Source organism: Aphis gossypii, chromosome 1 (genome assembly GCF_020184175.1).
Source record: "Aphis gossypii isolate Hap1 chromosome 1, ASM2018417v2, whole genome shotgun sequence".
NCBI classification, from domain to species: Eukaryota; Metazoa; Arthropoda; class Insecta; order Hemiptera; family Aphididae; genus Aphis; species Aphis gossypii.
Genome location: NC_065530.1, coordinates 52,526,551 through 52,554,183, shown reverse-complemented (window position 1 = coordinate 52,554,183; position 27,633 = coordinate 52,526,551).

The window sequence follows — 27,633 nt, the reverse complement described above, 5'->3', positions numbered from 1 at the left end:
AAGATAGAAAACCAAAAGTAAAATTGAATCATTGCATTCATCAACGGTTATATTATGTAAAATATATTGTATACCTAAGTCCAAAATATCGATAACATTCACTGCGATTTTCCGTCTGACGGTCGAATACATAATAGATGTGGCATACTGCTGGCACCTGCATCAGTCGCGTATCGAAACATCGAATCGTTTTGGCGAGCAATCAAAAACCTCCCCAAGTACAAAACAGATAGCACAGTTCCTTATATAATATACAACCCAATAGTAACGAGACAATGTTTATCGTGTTCCCGCGGGATAACTGTGTACGCGTATACAATATACATTATATATTACTTATATTAGACGTTCGGGTCGTCGACCAGATTTTATCTCGAGAATCCGAGTCTGTTTCACAAAATAATATTATGTACTATATAAATATTGCACAATCTTGACGTTCTGAAGTCAGTTCAGCCTACAAACACTTACAAGGGCCGGATTTAAACTAAATAACGATCAGTCAATGACTAAAATATGTAAACTGTGAATTTGTAATACTATTCATAAAAATATTTATAATCTCAAAAATAAAAACATACATTCATACAGTTTCTACTATATAGTATTAATAGTAATAATAATAATAATATGGATACAAAATTTTTATTCTAGGATATCCGGAAAAACCAGTGTGGAAATATCAATGAGACAAAAAATATTAACTACCTATAATTGTAATCCTCATTTTTATTTGCAACATTTTTAGGAGTGTTTTCGATAAAGCGTTTTGTAGTACGGTTTATTCTATTAAAAAAAAAAAAAAATCAGAAGAAATAGAATAGGTACCAGACCTGTATACTTCGCCCGAGCAGGTATTATTAGAATGCGACTACGAAATCTCAGGCTAAAGTCAGATCGCTCGAACGACAATACCTCAATACGAGGGGGTTGGCGGTGAATTTTCGTACCCTCACGGTCAAAGGGAATTCTATAATACGGTATTGTTATAGTGCAGAAAAAAATAATACGAAAAAGGCGTTGTCGACGATTCGTTCGCACAGCACTTTATATTACATTATTATACTATTATATTATTACGTACAGACGCGCGCGTTCGCGTCATTAACGGCGGCGCGTCCTCTGGGGGTCAACGGGATGCGCTGTTCGGTGGGGGACATCGCCAAAGGTATACGCTTTCCAGATTACAAATATTTATTTACCTGCGCGGCCATTGTGCGGTGACGATAAATAATACAGTCGACGTGATATATATATCACGTTATACGTACATATAATACATAAAAATGTATATAATGTATATTATATTGTATTGCGCCGAGACGGCGGGAAAACCGTGACAAATTGACGGGCCATGGGTGTTGTCATCATTGCCACATGTGTATTATTATTTCGCGCTTGCGGTTTTCTTTCCCGACGCAGATATATAATGTATAATAATGTGATATTATATATTATTCTATTATATTACACGTCGTTATTACATAAGAGGGCGAGCGCGTCGAGTGTGAAGATTAAATGAGCTAGAAACGCGAATTTTCGGTATACTGTAACGAAATAATATCGCCAACATACGAATGTGACGTGCGTATTGTAACCGCCGTTTTTTCGGAGCGTCGACGACCGAGAGGAGAAGGAGTTTCGCCGGCATTGTTGTGGGCAAATCGCAAACGTATACGTCCCTACGTAGGTACGTATAATGTATATATGGAATTACAGAAGTACACGACCTGCACACACACTCGACACGCATAATATTATATTATGTACCAATCTACTCGTGTGCACGCCTTGCGACGGCTGCCGCACCACCACTCATGCGCGCAAGAGTTACGACTTATATGAAGACGTCGACTCGGCATTCCGTATATATCATTATACAATATAAATAATAACATCGTTGTGTAGAAATCAAACGACACGTAAAACCGTCTGTCGGCGAGACGGACTACGTTGCTGGTGGTTTAGGGGGTCGGGGAGGTGGTCCACGACACTGCAGGTACGTGGCCTGAAAATAGAAACGTTATAGTCTCCCTCTCCCCTCTCCGCTGGCGAGGTGCGACACCGCTCCACAGCGTTATTTATACCCATCCGTCTTGAGCGCGTATATTGCTCACCACAGAGAGATTTTAATGGCCGACGCGTTATTATGTATAAAAACATATATGGTATTAAACTTTATCTCGTTATTATTATAAATTCGGTTTGCTGTAATATTTTGTTTTCGGTTCGTTCTCGAGTGTGGTACCGGGTCGTCGCATAAATTTACGACGAGAGAGTCGGTAACGGTACTAGGGAATAAGAGAGAGAAAACCACCGGAGCGACTATAGTTATGAGGAAAATGCTGTACGTTATCGTAGCTGCAACAGTCGACTGCACAGATAAGCGTAAACGCATAAAATTAGTTTTCACAGAGGATCTCACGCATCGGAAATAGCTCTATGGCTATAGGTTTGACGAGATCGATTTTTTTACTAGATTAGCCACGGTATCTATCGATGTAAAATGACAGGTCGCTTGGCGCGTACGTATACAATCCAGTGCCGATAAATCAGTTTGATATTCATTCAACAGAACCTATACGATCACCAACACGCTGTATCCTCAACACGTGTATTGCGACATACTTTACAAAAGTATATCACACTAATCACAAATACACAAATTTAGTTCCATCGTTTTTATTTTTTGTCATTCTGAAAATATGTACAAGGACAAATACACATTTTGTATGACCTGTATATTTAATGGGGGTGGAAAATAGATATAGACATGAATGTCACATATGGACCCGTCCCGAATGCCCTAGTAGTATATATAATATATAATATATATTATACACAACATTATATAATTAGGCAATACTCTGTTGGTGGTCGAATACGGGGTACTATTCAAAACTGTTTCCAAATGTTAAATTATGTGATACACATTCAATTTTCAAGAAATGACTCATTACTAGTGGGTGACCACTAATGATGAATGGTGACATTCTAGTTAGAAACCACCGGAAATACACAGTCGCGTCAAATGTGAGTATGGTTGTTATGTACGTGCATCCTGTCTCGTGGTTTAGGCATACAACAAATAAAAGACAAGTATTACCTATATAAAATAAGCGGAATACTACTGCAATTTATCATTTATATGTCTGTTAAATTGTATTATGTATAGGTAGCTATTATTGTGTTAAATGTAAAAACAATCATTGGCAGTTTAATCAACTTTTATATTGTCACAGTTTATTTTGAAACGATATCTATATTATAAAAGGCAATTAATACACTCGTTCATTTGTTCGAGCTATTTTACAAATAGTGAATATTATATATTATATATTTTTTTTCCATTATATATTATATACAAGACATATTTGGTGACCTTTTTAAAAAATAAAAATAAAAAAAAAACAACACGGACATCGGGACATTATACATAGTATATATTATTAGTATAACAATATGATGTGCTTTATTGACTCATAATAAACGTCTTTTGTTGTAAATGTTTAATGTATTTTGTATAGCTTATGATACCAATACTGTCTAAACAACAACCCTTTAATAAGTATATAGGTAACTTAATTAAATATATATCTATAACCTATATATAATATTAAGTGTATACGACGTTCGTCAATTTACACTAACTCGGTGCGCCAATTTGTGTATACACAGTATTATATAAACAGCAATTTTTAAGCATAATGAAATTAAACTTAAACTACACTATATAATCCTATCTCAGTATTTATGTAAGTAATAAAAACGTTCGATTTTTCATCAAGTTGCTCGTTTTTCTTACGCCTTAAATACTTTTATAACGAAACAGTACCTACGTACAAACGTTGAATCAGTACAATACGTATGAATACGTACGTTTAGTTAAATCTAATGCTTTCAAGTGTATGTTCTATATTTCTATATTACTTGAATAATAAAAAAAATATAAGTTTTTCAAAATACGAGTAAGTTTTTAATGGGCTACAATAAATAATTATTTATATTTTCTACAATCGTAATACATATAGGGTACAATTATTCTGAAGGAAATATGGTTCGATGGCTTCATTTCATATTTAATAATTTCCACGTATTACTATAAACTACAGTATAATATTTTGTATACCTACTTACAGTTATTGAAATTTGTAAGTTTAAGCTTGTAATATATATATATATATATACTATATAGTACCTATATACATTATAATATGGTTTTACAATAATTGTTCATTAATCATATATAAATAATAAAAATATTAAAAGGTATAACAAGACTAACTAATTATATGGATTATATAATTATTAAAATGTAATATTATATATTATAAGTAATAATGTTATAACCATTACCATACTTCAAAACACATTTGTATTTTTATTTTTGTAGACTATCTGCTTTCAGTCTTTATATAGTTTCTCATCATCATTATTTATCTTATTCATCTAAAGTTATAATGTCCCCAACAAACAATATTATATTATGTTATCTACATTCTACATTCTAACTAGTTGTTCTAGAAACTTCAAGTTTCTTCAGTAAATTTATGTTTATTGTATATTATGCTATACTGTATAATATTATATCTGCATTGCTGTTCAGAATATTTTATACGAATTGCTTAACATTTTTAAATATAATGTAAACATCGTAAACCATCTAAAACAGCAAATGAGATAAAAAGCATACTCTAGAAAAATATTAAAATCATGTTATCCACGAATTTAACAACAAATCAATATTAATTATTATGCATGTTGTATAATATCCTTATAACTTATATGACATATATAGGTATATACTATATATACAGTAGTTCAAAATTTATATCATTGCCATTGTGTCATACAAATATTCATAATAGATAAAAATGTTTAATATGAAATTCTTTTTACCTATAAACATCTAATATGATAACTCCGAAAAAATCCTTCACATTATGATTACAAAAAAAAGCATAAATTCCCATTTTAATTTCTAAAGTTGACTTCACTAACCCTCTAAAAAATATTGTAAAACAATATAGAAATAATTAATCATTTTAGATATTTTTCAATAAAACAACTAAAATTTTTACTATATTATGAATATTTTATATTTATATGATAAAATAACTGTAACATAAATTTTGAATCACCTTGTACAATATAAAAAAATTAAAATATCAATGCGATATAATATTGTTTTAGTTATTTTCCTATTATTATTGTATCGAGTATTTTAAATATCAGACATTTATAACAAAATGCAATTACTTTTAATATGTATTAGGTACACCTTCAATAATTTTTCATTAATGATCATTAAGATTAACTCGTCAAAAAGAAAACTAATATAAATAAGAAACACATGTTTTGAACGTGTGCTTTGATCAGACTTATGTGAAAGATACAAAACAAATAAAGGGGTCTTTATAAATCCCGCATAGCATATTCGGACCATATGCAACAGTGTTCTTTAATAATATATCGTAAAAATCGATATTTTTTAATAGTTTGTACATTATAGACGGGAGAAATATGCTCGCCTTGTTATCAAATCTACACGAAACACGCAACTAACCAAATGACTATATAATACCTTATAAGTTATATAGGTGCGTTTAATTAAATACGATGATTCACGTTTGAAGCGCCTGCAGAGCTCTAGGTGGAAAAAATGAGTACCTAATAATTTATTGTGCGGAAAAAAAATTCTCAATGAGTACAGATTCGATAACACATTATTAACTCGAGTGGTCCCACACAGCGTCTTCGCAGATATACCTATAGATGATGATAAAATTGTATTCGCGGCGGCGCATGGCGTCGAACAGCAATCCGACTGCGAGTCGTCCGATAAATCTCCGTTGCGGTCGGTGTTTTTTATAAATTTATAAAATATTATACACGCGTGAAGGATTTGTACATAGAATACACCTATATATACGTGTATATATGTATGCGGGATTACGCAATCGGTCGCTAGCGCGCGTGTGTATAATATACGCGTCCAGTCGGCCGTGAATTATTCACGTACAATATAATATAATATTATAAGAGTAGGTATAATATATATTTTAATAAATTATCGAAGAGATAATAAATACGATTTTTTTCTCTCTACCTCGGCGAGATCGTATAATTTTTTTTATTCTCTTCAAACTCGTAATTTTATCCGCGCGGAATCCGCGTGTCCGAACGTCACCGGGCACCGGTCCCTCCGCCTTATCGCCACCATAACCACACCGCCACCGACTCTATACAGACATCCTGGCTTATATGCAAATCGCGTTCCGTCGCTATTTGAGAAAATCGAAAACTGGTTGCCCACAATGCGCTCCACCGTATGGTGTACGTATTATATCGTAATAAACATTAGGTATGCCTGCCCCGCCTGTCTACCATTATACACAATAATATAATTTATATTATACCTACGCACACCGCGGCGGCGGCGGCGCTATATAGGATATTATATACGATTTACCGGTTTCAGTGCGGGGTGCCAACAGGGTGCTTGTACGAGACTGCTGTGAGCAAGACGTAAAAAATGACATAGTAGACCTACCGATTATGGACGAGCTATTATATCGTTGTCATTATTATCGTCGTTATTCCTGTCGTCTTCGCACGCATAATTCATACGTGCGATGTGCAGCAGTATGCGCGCGGGGTTCTCCGCGGAGGTCCTGGGCAGATATATACATTGTGGAGGCCATTTTCGTGCGCATAAATCGTTTTTAATGGGCGACCAAAGTGCCCATTATATATATATTTACCTGTACGCGTCTTACGTGGAAAAAAAAATTAAGCAATATACCTACCTAGCTGTATCGTACACCACCCTACGGCTGTGACGGACCGCTCATTGGTCTTTATACGATATATATACGATTTTATAGCCGTCGTCGGTCTCGTTTATTATAAGTATATAGGTACACATATTAAAGTACATATACGTTGTATTTAAGGACTTAATTTCACTGCAGCGCCACAATGTGTATATAAACAATGTATGATTATTATATAAAGCGCAAGAATTTGATAATCACGGGGGCGTCATCCAGAAATCGATTATTAACAATAAACTCCCTTATTCGTATATTCTCTGAACTTACACCAACACCGCCCAATAACCCTGAACATTATCATTATGATCGTTTCTTTTAACTATACCCATAAGGGCACTATTTTATTACTATACAATATAATTTAATTAAAATAATTATTAATAATACGTTAAACCATTAAAATATGTAGGTACGTGTACGATGACTAAATGTAATATTAGATGATGTACATATTTTACCACCTGCAGTTAATATTAGAAAACATACTCAACATATTTAACATGAATAAATATTAAGTACTTCCTAAATAAACGAATAAAAATATCACTTTTTATACACGTTTTAATAATATTTCTTTTAATTATATAGGTATATATATGGATGAGAAAATATGAATGTCAAAAATACAAAAAATAAAAAAGTCAAAACAATAACGCAGTCATACTATCTCTCCAAATGTTTTTGAGTCGAAATCGGAAATGAACATAATGTAATTAAAATTATTAATTTCCTTTAAATGTCAAATGCTATTATGAATCAAATTTAAATGTCATATAAAATATATTTGAAAAAAGTTGACTAGCATCATATTATATCTTTATTATAATTATTATTGCATTCATTTTCCTGATTTTTAACACACGTTTAATGCATGTAGGACGTAGGTATAATAAAAAAAATAAGCATTTAAATGTATTCAATTAAGTAAATAACGTTCATTTGATGTTTTTTTCTTGTATTCAATATCTAAATCTAAATCAAATATCCATATAATTGATGTAAATACCGACACCTACATATTATTCTAGCAGTATTAAGATCTAAGAATACAATCGTTCAAAAAATATGTATAATATAGAGGTTATTATTGATTGTCAAAGTACCTACGTTTAAAATTATTTTGAAAGAATCAAACAAATACGTATAATAATATATAGTAGTCTATATAAGATTCGCGATACTACTTGCTACATCCTGTATATATTAATATAAAGAGCCGTATTGCAATTTACAAGGATTTAAATATAATATTTGTATGGATATGACGACGACGATGCACTGTTTGCAAAAAGAATCACTATTTCTCGACAATTTTTCTGCGGGCTGAACATATAATATACAATATACTCTTATCGAAAAGAAGGAATGATGGTATAATAAATATTCTTCACGATCACGTGCCTTATCACACGTAACGTTTGTGTAGTAACATATAATATATTTTTCTGCTTTATTTTTGCCGATGTTATCTTATTCAGTACAAATGTACTTTTTCTGATTCACCGCTCGAAAGGAACAAACAATACCGCTAACAGAACAAATATGCATAAATAATATACGGTATGCAATAATATAAACTATCTATACTAAAAGAGATTTAGTTTATAATCATTTAAAAATAAATTAATATTAATACAATTTAGTTGGTAATCATCATGTTACACTAGTGTTTTTATACGTATTTACTGAGTTACTATAATAATACTTTACATTTTTTTTATATTTTTTAACGCGTAAATTATTGAAAAACAAACGAAAACGCATAATACCTTATCTCATCAACAGTCACGTAACAGGTCACAAAAACATCGATATTTTGCCATGCACTACTTTGTTTAAAAACGTTTTAATATTTCGAGCTTGACAATAAAATCTATTGTTTTCAGAATCCATAGTTAATCTTAAATATACAGTTTTAACAGTATAAAGTACCTACCTATTTTAAATTCTTATCTGCAGAAACGATACATAACTATATAATAATATTGTATCTATAAGATACTATAGCTATATTATCTCGACCGAAACAGAAACAATTTCTTTGAGACGTTATTCATAAATACAAACGCAGATTATTTGTGTACACATATAATATATTATATATAAATGTATTATGTATACATATATTATTGTTTACACGATATGTCTGTGAGACGCGGTTCTAAAACGGTGATCTTGTCGTTTAGACCACTTATTATTTTATGACTAATAATTGACTATATATTTATATTATACACTATATACCAAGTGGATATAGATGACCTCTTATGACTTATTATATCACTACATAAGATTTACATTTTATGTACACTCACGTACACATATAACAATGTACTACATAACAACTGTGGAACGTTTTAAATTATTTGTTATATCACAGCATGACTGTAAGATTACTTCAAATCAGAATAAGTGCTTGGGAAATACATTTTTTTTTTCAAATAAGACGTAATTATGTCTGTAAAGAATGAATAATAAAATAGCATAATGGTGTATATATGTAGAAATATATTTACATATTTAATATTTAAATTTGTATTTTAAACGTGAAAACTATATCGAATTGAATGAGGTTTAGCATTATTTATGTATAATTTATATATTATTTATACTATAATTTTTTTCATAACTAAAATGTGTGCTAAAATTATATTACTATATTTTAATGCAAGTACTAAAATTACAATAATATAAGTAATCCATCGATGGGTTAAGGCAATAACTTTTAAGCAGTTACTATAGTTCTTAAAAGTAAAAATCACACATAATTTTCATGCTATTTTATAAATCATATTAAATTGATTTTTAAAAATTTTAAACAAAAATCTATACCCATATTTTTCTTTTTAATAGAATGAAATTCTGGCAAATGTAAAATTGCTCTTTCATATTAAAAAAAAAAAAAAAAAAAAAATGTTAAAATCATTGTAATGAATTTCGGTTTTATAAATCATGTAAAATATTAATGTTTACAAATTAATCGATAAGATACTAATAAAGAATGTAGATATTATGGTTTATGAAGCTCCATAAAACTATACTTCTCTGAAGTATTAAACCCTGTTTAATATTTATATACCTATTCGATAACTTAGTCGTATAATATACTTATAGATCTTCTAAAAAAAAAGTGATTTTATGGAAAAAAATATTTTTATATTGATTTAAGTCCGTTAAAACCCTAAAAACTAAAAAAATACTTTTACTAAGATTTCAATATTTTAAAAACACGAAAAACGCGAGAATATACGCCAGGCTTTTGGAAACCTTTAAGACACACTTGGCCATTGTTATGTCTAAATCAAAACCACTTTTGTTGGTCATATTTCTTTTGGAATTCACATTCTATACAGTGTTGCAGAGTAAAATATAACTATAATTCTACTAACCACAGTATATAATAATATAATATATTATAATGTTTTTACAAATGTATGTGGATATGATTATAAACACTTTTATTGTTGTATAAAATATTTTAATCAAATAAATCGAATTTTTTTTTTAACTCTCCCTCTGCTTATAACTTTTATCTGCTGTTAATAATAATACGTACAAGCGATAAATACCTAAATATAATATGAGATCACGTTATTAAATACGATATATTATATATATAATAGGTCTATAAACCCGTATAGCGACAATAAGCGTCGGCGGTAAATTCTGTTTTACCGAAAAGGGAAAATCGAGAGACTTTAAAACCGTCGTATTCGCACCTCATTCATTGCAATTTACTCAGCCGTTATATGGCCGTAATGCTCGGATGATGATAAAATATGCGCGCGTGGACGACAAAAAAAAATTAATACCCACCGGACGCGTTTGCATTGTCGCAATAATAGGCAATAGACGAGAGTTGCGATTTGCGAATATATACGAGTATATTATAATAAGTTATTATAAATAACCCAAAAATACAAAATGCGCAATAACAAAATCGATTCGTACCGACCGTTATTTTCATAAGAATTTCAATATTATACGCATATATATATGCGTTGTAAGTATACAGGATACTATATCATCCAAACTACTATAAAAACCAGTAAATATCGTTTGAATGAATTATTATTATAGCTTTACAAAAAATTTCACATATTATGATAACTAAATACATGTTATAAAATAGCGATAGAAGAAGAAAAATGGTTAACAAAATTATTGTAATGGCGTAAACGGTTAAATATGATTTTTTTTTCTAGTAAATTAATTTTGATGCTTAACACTTAAATAATTAAATATAGCTCATTTAATAGCTACATAGTATTTCATTTACTTCACTAATATTTTTTTTTACTAAATAATTTAATAAAGCTCTCAATTTATAAGTATCTATAATTGTTTGTTTGATGTTTATACATAATCATGCTAATTAAAATAATTTAATTAATTTACTTATCTCAAACATAAAAATAACGAACATATAATAGTCATAGTATCTATTATATAGCGTACGATGATATGAGCAATTGATCTTTATTCTGGTGAATGTATAAACTATTTATAAACTATAATATAACACAACGGAATCTGTCTATTAAATGTAATCGTAAATTTAAATTTCTATTGAAATACTAAAATAAACGATAACATAGTATAACCTTATAAATCCTGTAATAGAAATCATGTGTGATAAATAGTTTTTATTTGAAATGATTTTTTTTCAACGACAAGTACCTACCTATATAATAATATGTACATTGTGCAAGTTGTACCTATATTAAAAAACTTTTGAAGGATAATTTCGTAATTATCTTACTATAAAAATGGGTTTTAGGTGTAGGTACTCTATGTGTAGGCATTCAATCGGATATTATAGAATATAATAATAAATATAAAAGAGTTTTATATAATCGCTTTCTAAAAATCAAATGATACTCGTAAATTTACATTAAATTTCATGTTAGAATATTCCACAACATATTACGATAGGTACGAATATTATAGTAACTATAGTAACAATTGTATATAATTCGATAACTTATCAACTAGAAATTCAAAAAATACTCGTTTCTTGTAAACAAAATTGATATTCTTTTCATTGCTATACGGAAAAATGTTAAATCATAGGTTTATTAAGAGTATAAATAATAGTAAAACCTATAATTATAGATACATGTTTTTGGTGGACCCTGTTCTAACAGTAAAAAAATATATTTAATAAAGTTAAAAAAAAAATTGGTTGATAGTGTACACATATTCGTTTAAGAAAATGTTATTAATTTAATGTTTGATTTCCAGTAAAAATTTAACATAAAATCATTAAGAAAATAATTGATATAATCGATATAACTTAATGATTAATCGATATAATTGTAGTTATTGATTAGTTGTAAGAAATTTGATCAGAAAAAAATGTTCTATCCAGTCAGAAAACATATTATAGTTAATTTCAAATTTTATGCGAAATAATTAAATTTATTGACGCATATAATTATGTGAAAATACGGTAATTATTAAATGTGTAAAAAAAAAAATCATTAAATATAATGATATAAAAATTATATTAAAACATTAATAAAATAATAAGAACTAAAAAGAAATTAAAATGATCAATATTAATGAATAGATAAAATTAATCCTAATTTATGTTTATATACATTGTAATATTTAAGAGTAGGTTTATTAGATAACATTCATTAAACAGGATTTATAAAATAATTAAAATTATATTAATGGTTAAAATTATTGCAACATGTTTATATAGGATAGATGAATTTGATTTTAATTAGGATATATTATGTGAGTATAATGCGTGTAAATCCTAAATGATCATTATTTTCTAACTGAACTACAATATTATTTGATAAATAATAATGATACATCGAGGTTATCATTCATCATAAATTCATTCCGTCATTCGTAAACAGATAACACCAAATGATAAGTTGATTGATTGTTATTTACCAATTATCATCAAATTTTATGTTTAGAAGTTTAAGTGTAAAAGAGGTGAAGACTGCAGTGTATAAAATGTATATTGTAAATTTATATGAGTAGGTATAATAATATATAATTTCGATGATAAGAATTGTAACTTAATACACAAAAAATGTATTTTATTCTAATTATCTTATTTTTGGTAAAGACTACATTGAGTGAACTCAAAAACTATTCCCAGCGACGAATACGTCGATAAAGCAGCAAACAAACAAATAATTTAACAACTAAACTATTTTAAAGAATATAAAAACCACAAGCAATCGTTAATATATACCTGTAGTCTGTAGGTACTTAAACGGCTAAATACAATGACAAATAAACCAAAACATGAAAAAATTACAATGAATAATGTTTGACAGATAAAATAGTTTTTACTATAAAAAACCTGAATTGATTTAATCCGTTAACATCGAGATAAAATCAAGTACTTAATTCGAACGCGACTTCATTATATACGTGACTATATATAGGATATATAATATAGACATAACGCATGCATTAATTTCTATTAGAAAAATAATCTTCTCAGGAATGATAAGTATGTGATACAAGTTATACAACTTTCACAGCGTTTATTTATTTTAAACTCTATATAGGTACCTACATCTTACAAATACATAAACATTAACAATATATACAAGCATTATGTACAATGAGCAGAAAAAATGACGACACTCGGAAGTAGATAATCCAAAAAAACTCACATTTTTAATGCATAAAAAACGTATAGAGATGGACGAATAATATAAATAGAATAATGTAACATACCATTTACGGTTATATGGTATAAAATATATTATTAACATATATTATATTATATTATATTAATGTTTATTATTAAACAATATATTTATGTATAAGATGTATAACAGAGATGGTCAACATGAACTTGTTCACGAGCCTCATGGACAAATAAAATAATCCCAAAAGCCAAAGTGCTTATAAATAAATTAAAATTATAAAATTATATAAATATTAACCTAAAAAAATTAAATTCATAAAAATAATAATAATTAATGTTGGTTTTAAAAGTATAAGACACGAGCCATATCTGACTATGACAAGAGCCCCAAGTTGGGCACATCCGTTATATAATAATATTACTATTATAATATTATGAATACTATTTAGTATTTACTAATTAACTATATTAAAACGAATTAATGGAAAGTTTAATTTTTATAGCAAATTAACATCAACATTTTAATGAAATAATACTATAATTATATGATATTTGATGATTAAAACGTACCTACCTATTATACTGTGCGTCTGTAGGTACTAGTTGTTTACGTATTATTATTAAATGTAAAATATTTGTATTTTTAGAGAATGAACTAGCTACAACCTAATAAGTTATCGTAGTAACAAAAAAATTAATAGGAAAATATAAAAGTCACTGTACAAAATATAGCTAAGTATATTTTTAGGTAGGTACATTTTTATTGTTATCATTTTTACATAAAAATCATAGTAAATTATTATTTAGGTACTACATAGTTTATACTCTATCATGTTGTTCAAAATTGAACAGGTCGTGATAAAATCTCAGTGTTTTAGTTAGGTGAATGCCATAATTAATTTTAATATTATACTCTGTTACCAGGAATTACGGTAACTTTAAAAAATATTCAACTTGTCGATGTTTGATTAAAGTGGCCAAATAATTATCAATAAGTACTACTTTTAGAATGTTAAAAATATGAAAAGTTACACTAAAATATAAGCCTACCAAGATACTGTGACCATAAAATTATACAATACAATAAATTATGGACAGTTTGAGTATAGGCATCGTTTGTCAAAATTATTATAACTGCTTAAAATCTTTAAAAATACAAAATACAAAAACAAAAATTATTCTACTGCAGGTAGGTACTTAGTATTTAATTTGTATATACGTTGTATTTATTGAATAATAATTTATATTATTATTTTGTTGATATTCAAATAAAAATATAATAATAAATCCCGTATCCTTGTTTGATTTGAAACCGAAAAATATTTTAATAAAAATAATCAATAACTAAAAAGGAATTATTATCTTAAGTTATTTAACTATACTTATATCCGTTTTTCTTTTATATTCAAAACTTTCGACAAACCAATTGAATTAAATAAAATGCATTTAATCTTCTAAGTCCTACTATGTAGGTAAAATATATCTTCAGCAGATATAAAATTTAAACTGGCCCTACACAATATAGTTAAGAGTTTGTAATTGTTCCAAAATAATAATAAATAAAATCTCGACGTCGTAAAAAGATTTTTATGTCCTTTATTTATCTGTCGTATATAAATGCCTATACAATATAGTTTTATTGGTTTTTTTTTTTTACTGTTGTTTTGACACGTATAACATAAACACATGCGTTTAAATAGGTTATAACCGTTTATTATGCATTAAAATCACTGGTGAATAGATGCAATTTTGTTATACGACTGACGGACGAAATAAAAACGTACATTGTATGCAGCACACACTTTCTTACAATAATAGTGCACCAACGTACAATAATATCACAGATCCGCGGCATATAGAAAGAGAAACGTAAAAAAAATTATAAAAGGTTAATGTTTTTGTATTATACTACTATAAGACACATTATCGAAAAGTCGATGTTGTTAAATGAAATCATGTTTAACGTGAAAATCACAATAATATGTATTTTACATATTGGTAATACAAACAAATATAATATGACGAAAATAACCTTTTTTAGAAATATTTGTTTAAACAAAGAAGAATGAATTTATAAATTATAATATTCTGATATTATTACAACTAAAGTACATTTATAAAATAATTAAACATTTAAAAGACTTCATTATAATGATTTATTGATTTATATATTACACTGTATAATAAGTATAAGATTTAAATCCTTTATTTAATAGGTAATGACAAATCAATATAACTGTATTATAATATAGTTTTTAAAAAAGTTATCAGAAAATCATTTATATAATAAAATTTATTTAACCCTCCAAAAGTTCAATTAAGTGTTCAATAAATTGAAGTTTTAAAATAATATACTATAGGTAGGTACCTACATTTTACAAAAATGAAAATATAGAAGAACAATAATATTGTCGTCTTATTATCAATTTTCATAAATTATAATACGTTCACAGTTTCATATAGTTTAAATAATAATAATTAATCAAACAAAAACCCGACATCTCCTCAAAAGCTTGATGTATTATATGGCCATGCTCAAAGGAAAAATAAAAAATTGATTGAAAATGATGTAGACACTTATTATAGAACGAGAATATTATCTTCGATTAACAATCCTTCAAAAATATTCTCCGATTATAATACTATCATAATGCATAATAATTAACAATCAAACGGTACCTAATAACAATAATAATAATATTATTATTAATATAGTTGACGATATTGTCCGCCGTCACGTCCTACAAAAAACTATTAACGCGATGGGCGCGGATTTCATAACAGCAGCGCCAGCTATGGAACACTGATCCAGTCACGCGGACGTGGCGGAGAGGTGAGGCCTGCGAACAGATGGCGTGCGCGCGGTTACTGACGGTACGGCGGTATGACAACGACGAGATCTCTCGGACACCGGAAGACGCTATAAAATAATTCGTATTCTCGACCGAAACTCGTCTTTAAAATCGATGGACGAGAAAAGTATTCTAAACGCGTTTAAAAAAATGATAATAATATAAAAATTATTACGCCTTGAATATTTTTGACGAATTTGAAACCATCGTTCAATGATAATATTATATTATATACAACCCTACCTACATTGAAAGTATTTGTCGAGTTCATACTTTGTATACTTAAATATTCATTGTATATTATAAAAAATAATTTACTAAATATTATTCTCTCTGTGAATTAAATACACTTGAAAACTGATTAATAAACTCTCACTAAGTTAAGTGTTAATAATTACACTGTACTAAAACGTGAAAATCGACAAAATATACTGTAAACGTTCAAAAACATCAGAAACTGCAGGGCGAAAAATAAAGATATATTTTTTAAGAAATCTTTATTGTAATGTAATAATAAACCTATAATAATACCTACATAATATGTACTTATATAGATATTTTAAACTTTTACATAAGTGCTACAGCAAATAACAGTATTTTTGTTAATTTTGCTGCTGGTACCTAAAACATGTTTATTATGGTATAAGCTACACGAATATGTTGAAAAATTATTATTGTAAAAACAAATATATTATATACCTATAGGAAAAATAGAATTTCATATATAATGCCCATGCATCTTAGTAGGAAAGTTATATGCTACACACATTTTTACTGAATTCAATTTCTACGCACAAAACATAATCAAACGTAATTAGTTTAAAAAAGATTTAATACACTAACCATCTTAATTTGGTGTGAAATGACAAAAAGTATTGTTTATTTTTACAATTTTTCGATACACACTGTACGGCGTATTTACATTTTGTTTGCGACGACGTTGACAATACTTATAAACCTATAAACATTTGAAACTCGGGTGATTTTCCCGGGCTCGTCGAAAACCGTTCCGGTGGGAAAACGCTTTCACCCGTTTCATACCGTTTCGAAACGTTTGGCGACGGTGGTGAGAGCCGCGCGCGCGCATACACGGCCATCTCACGGACGCCGCCGACGCGCAGCCCGCGAACCGAACGCGAAGATCGATCGATAAACGATGACCCGGCAAGCGCGTTTTTAACACGAGTTTTAAAACAAAATCCTTTTTTTTCATATACGTGCAATTGCCAACTATAGACATTATCGCATTATAGCACAGCATTTCAAGTATATATTACTCTTTTTTATATAAACAATATACCCACATTTTAGTATAGGAACTACCTACCTATCCGTTTTGCTATTTTTTTTTATTATTTATTAATTAATCTATATATTAATTCAATAAGTGTGGTCATTATTTTCTCATTAATTCGAAAAACTGGCACCTGCCTATATAATATATTATGTACATGTAAATTACATCAGTACCTACCTATAACTGTAAATAATTAAGTAAAAAATCTGTACGCAATACTCACGAGTGAAGATCGTATTCGATTTAACTATACTAAGCAAGTACTTTTGAGCATCGCCACTATTAAGACCTAACCTAGGGGTTATCCCTTATTGCCTATATGATACCTACACTGAATGAAAACGTGCATATAATAATTATGTTTGGCCGAACTGCAATACTGGTCATTAGGATATAGGTTAATTCTTTTGAAATAATTAATATAATAAGTATAATAAAAATAATTGATAAAAATTTAAAAATTTAACTACCACAATTGTTAATCCTATTGCAAAATACACCAGCTATGTACGTTTCAATTTTTTTTTGTTAGATAATATAATACCTATTTTTCTATAATGTCGACTGTCGACACCACGTGTATTATTATCCAAGACATAGAATAGAATCGTGTAAAATATCGTTGGTAAACGATCACGCAAATTTGCGGAATAGTATTGATTTTATTAGCCAACGATATACATTATACATACACGATTCCGCAAATTTCATGTACGTATGTACAGTGTACACGATTCCGCATAATTTTAAATGCAACGTTGCCGTTCCGAAAACAAAATATATATTATTATAAGGGCCGGCCCTAGAATGATTTCGGCGCGCGGTAAGCGTATACAACGGTGGCACCCGGTAACGCGCGTTCAAACGACGCGCGGTAAACTCGGGCGATACACGCGTGTTTTCACCGCGCATCAAAATCGCTCGTCACTACAGTAGACACTATAGCCTAGTGTATGACGAAAATCTCGATATAACGAAAAAAACTGACGGCATGTATATACTTATATGTTTTAAAATAACAAATTTTAAATTGTAGCTGATCTTTTTTTTTTTTGTGAATTTTATACTACTTATTACTGTTTAATATAATAATTGTATACTATATTGAACAAAGCATCATAATATTATGCCATTAAACTTTATATTGAGCAATTGATTAAGTAGGCGCTAGATGAAAATACTTCCACGTTTTACTATGACCAACCAAAAAAAAATTACAATTTATAACAACAAGAGTAATTAATTGCAAATTTGCGGAATCGTGTTATAGCCTAAAATATAAATATAATATAATAATAATTATTAGATATAAATATCAATAATAAACGAAATTAACATTAATATTTTCCTTGACTAAGCAAGTTTAATTTGATAAATTAATGTAATATTATATCTACATTATAGTTTAACTATTTTTACATAGTATTACATATAATAACACGCAGATTAGCGCTAATAATAATTAATAAATTATCATAAACCATGTGTATACTAAAAAAATATATAAATTAACGTAATTTAAAGAAGGTACTTGAAATAAAAATGCTAATGACCATAAACTTCAATAAATAATAATACCTACAATTATATAATAAGTAGATTTATAATTTATGTTCGTTCGTCGCGTCTGTTGTTGACAGAATCGATCCAATAGTTATAAACTATTGATCACGAAGAAAAACGTGATTTACCTACATTTAAACAATCCCGTAAGCCAGTGGTCTATGCACATTTTACTTTATTGCTCGTATAAACGAGATTTTATACTACCAAAGAATATCATACAATATAAACCGAACTTAAAACGACACTAAGACTGTCGTAAGACACTATATTATATAGCTGGTTTATCGTATAAGACAAAGTGTACAAATAAGTCGTATTTTATTATAATATACATGCTATTTGATTTTACTCATGTGGAATAGATACATTTAGTTTAAAGTATACAATTAGTTTGCAAACTCTGAAAACAAAATATAAACGATCTTGGACTCATCACCCGTATATCGTGTCGTATAACGACTGTAAAAACGTATAATATAATCTATGGATCATAATAATATAAAAATATGTGTATCATAAAATATTTTAATATATTATTTATGCTATGGCGTCAAGTATTTTCTGAATTATGTATTATATTATTTATTAATACACAAGCGATGTATTTGTAAGTTTCATTGCAGTTGATATTGTATTTATATAATACCAATGATACAATGAACTATAAATATAACATATCTAATAGATATATATATAAATGCCTAAAGTTTGATTTTTTTATAACGCACATTCCACACAAACTTGCACATGATTAATTAGAAACACCTAAAACTGTTGACTAGTCGTTATTTCTGGATTTTTATTTTCGAACCGGGTCGTAAATGACAAATGCACATGATTAACGGTTTCCCGCACACCATCCCCGCCAACCGCGCGCTCGCATCAGTCCTATACCATGTCGTGGGCCATTAAAAAGAAAGAAATTTTTTTTTTTTAAAAAAAAAATCTAATCAGTCGTAAAAAAATGAGAATAAAAATCCCTACTCTCGGATGGGTGCGAGGTGCACATACACACATTATATACGCGCGCATACGTGTAGTCGTACGTGTATATTCAAAGGAGCTGGGTGCGTGCCACCAGAGTCGTTAAAAATCTCCGTTTTTATGGGCACCTGTAAATTATTATCCGCTATGATATCCCGACACACAACACGACGATTTAACGAAATTTAATGTCTCGCGTACACGTAAATAAATCCATTTGAATATATTTCGAAGTAAATCGTAAAAATGTCGAATGGCGGGGACCCGCCACATATTACGTTAGTTCGAAAACGCTCGTAGAATTATGATGATGAACCGCCGCGAGCCGCCGACGAGCTAAAATGTGCGACTATTTAAATCGATATATCCATAGAATAATACACAGTGTATGCACATCACACTGACGCACTATACACAGTACACACTATATTGTCCCACTTAATAACCAATAAAATAAGTATTATATACGATTTTAGTGTACATACTGTAAAATGTTTCTTGAAACTTTTAATACTAACTTTAATTAAATAAATAGTAAAAATTCTATCATTGACATATCATTATAGATAATAACTAATAGGATAGTATTGACCGTAACTCATTAATATTTGTATACATTTTCATTAATATTATTATGAAAATTATCTTACTCAAATATGCCTATTGCTCGTTTATTATTTGTAGGTCAACGCGGTAGACGCATAGAACATCATGATATTTCATTAAAAGTTTATAAAGCATAATATTTTATTACGAGTGCGGTCTGTATAATATATGCATGTATAAAAAAAATTACTTCAAACGACTAATGAAATCGTGTTTGCTAACATAATAATATTAACTACACAATATTTAACCGGAGGCAGAAATTAAACAGCTTTAAATATTACTGAGCACCTATATATGTGTATATCTAATCTACTCAAATGGTTCAAAACTTTATACATAAATATATATTAGTATTATTATTTATAAAGTACCAACTTAGATATAATATGTAAGCATATGCGTCTATGTAAGATAAGAAGTAGAAATTATATTTTAAAAACGGCTTATTGTAATATTGTAAATATAGTATCAAATATTATTACTAATAACTATAACTTGTGTAACACTAGTGTCTATATATTGTATGGTATACAACAAACAATAGAAAAATATATGTATAGATTATATAGGCTAGGCGGTTATGGTATCACTAATCCGTATTTTAAGAAGACGTGAACTCGATATTATACTTTAAGTACGTTCATATTATATAATTTAGAAATTCAAAATGTAAAGAGGTTTAAAACCTCCAAATATATTAAATTCCGACACCCGGAATATCTGCAAAAATGTGTGTATCATACGTATTACCGGTGCAAAATAAAAAAGAAAAAGTTAAGATTAATCTCTGACTACAGGTAGTATATTATAATATTTACCAGTAATTTTTTTTTAAGGGCTACAAAATTCAATATTAAAGCATTTTAAAAACTGAGCTTAAGGTATATAAAAAATATTTTTATTTTATTATTTTTTTTTAGTACCGTCTGTGATAAAAATATGAATACACTTATGTAAGTTTTAAGTATACTATTATAATACAGGTTTTTAATATTAGCCTAAATATAAGTAATTTTAAAAGTGTAAAGTTTAAAAATGTACGTATAGTGAATAAAACAAAAAATAAGGCATTAACTACATAATATTGTTCAATTTTCATCTGTTATTTTATAAACACGTAGTGACAATTTCAATTTCTACGTTTAAATTATATAGAATTTTAATTTCTGTTTTTATAATTATTTAATAAACAGAAATACAAATTGTTATAAGCTATAAACTTCAATGACACTTCGAAATGTGTAAAAGGAATATAATATAGTATACGAAACTTAAATCATTTCCAAAATATAATTTTGTTTCTGATAAAATTGTTTGCTATAAAAATCGTAATGAAAAAGTGGTTAATATGACTAAAAATACAGGTACAATATCGTAAATTTTTTATAGGATTTAAATATATTGTCTCGTGTTATTTATTCGATGCGTTTCTACTTCAATCTGTTCCGTTATTTTTATTTTCGATAGTCGAATATTATATTCTCACGATTTATCATCGCGGTGTAATAGACAAGTGAAGATACATAATATATAATACATGAAAAACGGTCTTTTAAACTATGATTTTTTTTATTAGGATACAAAAGCGCACCGTTGGGATTATTTTTTTTCCCAATCGACGACTCGCCATCGGATACGCCGCATTTACCACCCGCATAATATACATTCCTTGACTGTCCCCTTGGACATATACCCCAACATCTACACCGCAGTCGATGCGGTTGCTTATTGCCGACAATGTAGCTGGTTACGGGTGTCGGATCGCGTTCATTGTCGATTCGTTAGGGCCCCGGGACGAATGAAACGCGAAATAAATATTCACGTGAGTGCAGAATACATTTAATTCAACTATTTTCCACGGTAACGTTTTGTCGGAACGTTTACCGAACCGTAATCCGTGATGTCTATGTGTGCAGTATAAATGCGTAATATATATATATTTATATACATTATACTTGTGGTTTACGTTTTGATGAACCTAACCTGCAGAGATTCTGTCAGTATTATACGTACATTACAGACATTACACATAAATACAGTATACAATACCTACGAGATGCCATAGTTGTTTAATATTATGTAAATCCGTCTGAAACCAGTTTTCCTAACTCCGTCACTAAATAAACTATATGCTCATACGCCCGTGTATAGTGAAATAATTCTGTACAAGGGTCTTGTAAATTAGAATAGAAGAACTACGGGGTAACCCTTGGCAACAACAACAGAGGGGGAGGTGCTGGTTATAAAAGCGTGTACATATCGACGACGACAAAGATGTGCACGGTACTAAACAAATTTCCAGTTTGGTTCAATGAATATAGCCGTTGGGTTATATATCCACTATTTAATAAACAAAAATATATTGCGAGTATACATTTTAATAGATAAAAATATAATGATATAATTGAAACGTTCAAAACGCGTAATTTGAAATTTATATGCACGATTACCATATAGGTATTATCGTGAACAATATTATTTATAACTCAATTCATTACACGTTTTAACAAATCAAATAATTTGAATGGTATTTTACACAATTTATGATGCAAATGCATTTAATCTTTTCGGTTGTAATATATCTAAATATTTTTTTTCAATTAACCATAGTAAACCAGTCGTCCGATGTATTAAGACTAAATAAATTATTTAGCTTTAAATTCGCATTTTTAAAATAAATAACACGAAACAACGTAAAATTCTGTACATATAGAGAATGTCGTGAAATCATAAAATGCATTTTTATCCGATTAATATGTTTATATAATATAATATCTTATATGCGACTATAAAATATATGCTGAAAATAAAATAACTAACATCATTGCTGCACATAATATAATGAAACGGTTGCAAATTGCAATGTAGATTGGACCTTAGGTTATATTGTGTCGTGACAAAATCTATTAGAAATAATCATGTACATGATTTTAGATACAAAATAATGATAATGTGAATGTAATATTCATCAATACGATAACCAAACTGTATGAATATAATAAACAAAGACTATTATTGTTTATTTACAAAAAATATTTTTTTATCTATTAATTATAATATATTACCTACGTATTATGGTAATTTAAAGTATAATCAATTCACAAAAGACTTAAAAACTATGTAAGGGTTTTTTTTTACTTTTAAAATATTCCTTCTACAAAATACTTAATGCAATAAAAATTATAAATTATTATTTTAAATATATTTTTCAATTTATCTTAATTTCACACCCAAGTTTTATATTAAGTGAATCAAAATATAAGTATTATAACATCAACAAAATGTATTAAATAGTATGTAAATATCATATAATTAAAAGAATTATGTATAGGTAGGTACACCAACGTAATAGGTATATTATGTTTACTATTAAAAATTTAAATAATAATTGTGCAATCTAATATTAACTTTTCAATATTATTATACTATTAAAATTGCGCTAGAAAACCAATATATGCCATCAAATAACATATTATATACCATTAATTGACAATTAAATTCACTCAATATAAGATATGTCAATTTAGAAATATTCAAATACAATAGATGTAAAATGAAATACTGAAAATTTAAAACTAAAATAAAATATTATTGTACATTTTTATACAATGACATGAGTATATAAAGTACCTACTTTATATAAAATTAAAACCATAAAAAAAAAATTTATAGTAACTAAACTGACTACAACAACTATAACTTATAACAACTTGACTGTTAAAATAATTCCATTAGTTACAATATAACCAGAAAATGATTTAGACATCACTGTTTTTTTATTTTATGTGTCAAATACATTGTTTTATGTACCTAAATATTAAAGTACTACTTATCTATTTTTGTTTAAAATATTGCGTAGGTAAAAGACGTACCTAGTAACTTAATTTAATTATGTAGTTTTTTATTCCCGTTTCAATCAAAACATCTTAAAATAGTTATGTTTATTATTTGTAAATAATTTTTTTTTTTTTTTATATATATGAATTTTATACACATAATAAATATTACGGTTTAAGATCTGAGAGGAATCATAATATTTAAACGTTTGTAAAACATCTATAAAGTTTGAACAATTGGGGAGACTTCAATGAAAATATACAGTAGGTTCATTCGTAAAGACGGTTTGTCGCGTTCTCAACAATACTCGGGCTATAAAATATTATACGACGGCTCCGGGGAAGGTGTTTAGTGTGTATTTGATATATGTGAAAAAACAAGGGAAAACATATTATATTGCTCATATAATACATAATAGACTGATAGTATAGCATAAAGGTCTGTTTCAGATTCAGATATAAACGACCACAATGGGGTGTTTAAAAATACATAATAAAATATTACAACACTGCGTTAACATGACATAATATAACTATAAAAGTATGTAGTTAATAAAAATAAAGCAAAAATATGCTAATTTCCAATATTTTTCCGAGGAAATAGGGTTTGCAAAATCACCGATACTTTATTTTATTGTACATTTTTGTGTACACAAAGGGTGACAAAACTGTTTTCATCGCATCCCTTCCGACATATTTTGTATTTTTTTCATAGACCGTGGCCTTTGGCCTTGCAGTTTACGGCATTACAGAAGACCGTACCTATACTACTACCTACCTATAAAATTTAATAAACCATATAATTATTTATAAACTAATACAGAAATTTCGAACTAATCCTAGAAATTGTACACACGCGTGTAGCAGTCAAAACGATTTTTTTCCATCAACAAGACGTACGTCTTTAAAAATTGAAATTGATTAAAACGCCGAATTGTGTTCAAACAGTTCTAAGCAAAATATAGGTAAGTTAAATTAAATTTGTTATGAAATTGTATGAAAATAACTTCAGAACCTAGAAAATTAACCGATATTTCAATGAGTAAAAAGAAAGTAGTTACCTATACAAATACAATTTAATACGATTGTATAAAGAACACTAAAAGGTAAACATAACTTAAATCGATAAGAAAATGTAAGTTGGGCTTTTTTTTTGATATATTATTATGTTTTTGAAAAATGTGTAAGTAAGTATATAAATAATAAGCATTTAGAACAAAAAAATTAGATAACTTGAAAAATATATTACTGTTGTTATTATTTATTGGTAAAAGTTTCATTGAATAACGTTATCAATGCCACAGATAGTGCATAGTAAATTAGTAACATAGCTTTTACTTATTAAAGTGGTCCGTCACCCATATCCATAATGATAGTATTCTATAATCCTATATTCAATACTAATATATTTAATTAAAAATGATTATCACAAAATTATTCGAATACTAACTTATTTTTAAAAAAAAAACATCTTTTACATTTTTTGTTGACGGTATAGAATCCTTGCGGCTTACATAAAAAAGACTATTCCTCGATACTTATTAATCTTATAAACCGGATTGGACCTTAATTATATACAATTGCTGTAGATACCTACACTGTGCCGTCCTACTATTATACATTTATACCAAATTACTCAACTACAGTAAATGTATTAATTTAAGAGGATGTCGAACCCGCGTTTGTTATCTCCATCTTATAAACGTACAATTAGTGTACTTGTTCGAGAGAGCAAATTTGCTTAGCAGAACCATTTCTGTGTTATTAGATTCAGTATTACAATGTGTTATTAAACTATTTAAACTTAAATATCATTTATTATTGTCAAGGGCGTCTCGTACATGTGTTTTCTCACTTCAAATGAATTATAACTGGATTAAATATTACAATTTTAAAATTCTCATAATCATAATTCTACAGCAACTGCTTTAAAATTAAACTTTCAATAAAAATTTTAAATAATATTCTTTATATGCCTTAATATATATTTTTTTAGCTTTTACGAGTCATTCAGTGTTTATGCTCCTATAACCAATTCACCTCATACTTCTCGTTCATAAGCTAGTTCCAAGATTCCAATCGGGTTTTAACTCCTCTAGTCTTGTAACCACACATCAAAACATTTTGACGTCTTCATGATATTTTCTTTTACATTATAATATTTTGATCTATTATCAAATTTAAACTTGAAAGTATAAGAATTTTGTAATCCAAACAATACAAAATGTATCGTGTTGACCACAAACTGTAGTGCATTTTTAAGATAAAGACAACACACATGGGTTCGACATCATACCACTATCATCATTCTATATTTTTGTCAAAAAAATAAATTATTTTACAAGCATATAACGCATTTTACTTGTTAGATATGCATACAATTTAAAATAATAGGGTATAAAATCAAAAATTAAAACTGAGAATCTAGAACTTAATAAAATGAATTTTCCACTTAATCGTCTAAAAAAAACAACAAAAACAAAAAAGAAGAAAAATACAATTGCTCCTAACAATACGCAGTACCTTTTTTTATAAACTTTTCTAAAATGTAGTTATTATTAGAAATAATGATGAACATAAATGTATTGTTATACATTACATACGTACTTTATTATACTTGTGTAGTTGTGTACTATTAAATGTTTTGACTATACCAATAATTTAAATAGAATTAATAATTAAAAACGAACAATATCCATCAACAGAACTGGTCGACCGATAAAAAAATGAGATTACGATACTTATTCATCGTATAATGTACCTACATAATAATGTATATTGTATATTGTGATCGTATAAAACTATATTTAAATGCGATATGATCTGTTGGTGAAGTGACTGCAGAGGTGAGGTAACATAATACGAATATCCATGTATTGGTAAACGTCTAATGAGATTTTTGAATTTGTATCGGTCGGCATCACTTGTACAAACCCGAAATGTCCATAATAAATATAAAAATACAAGATGCAAAATGGAAAAAAAATACAACCCAAGCAGTTTGTAAACGTTAAAGCCATAGCCC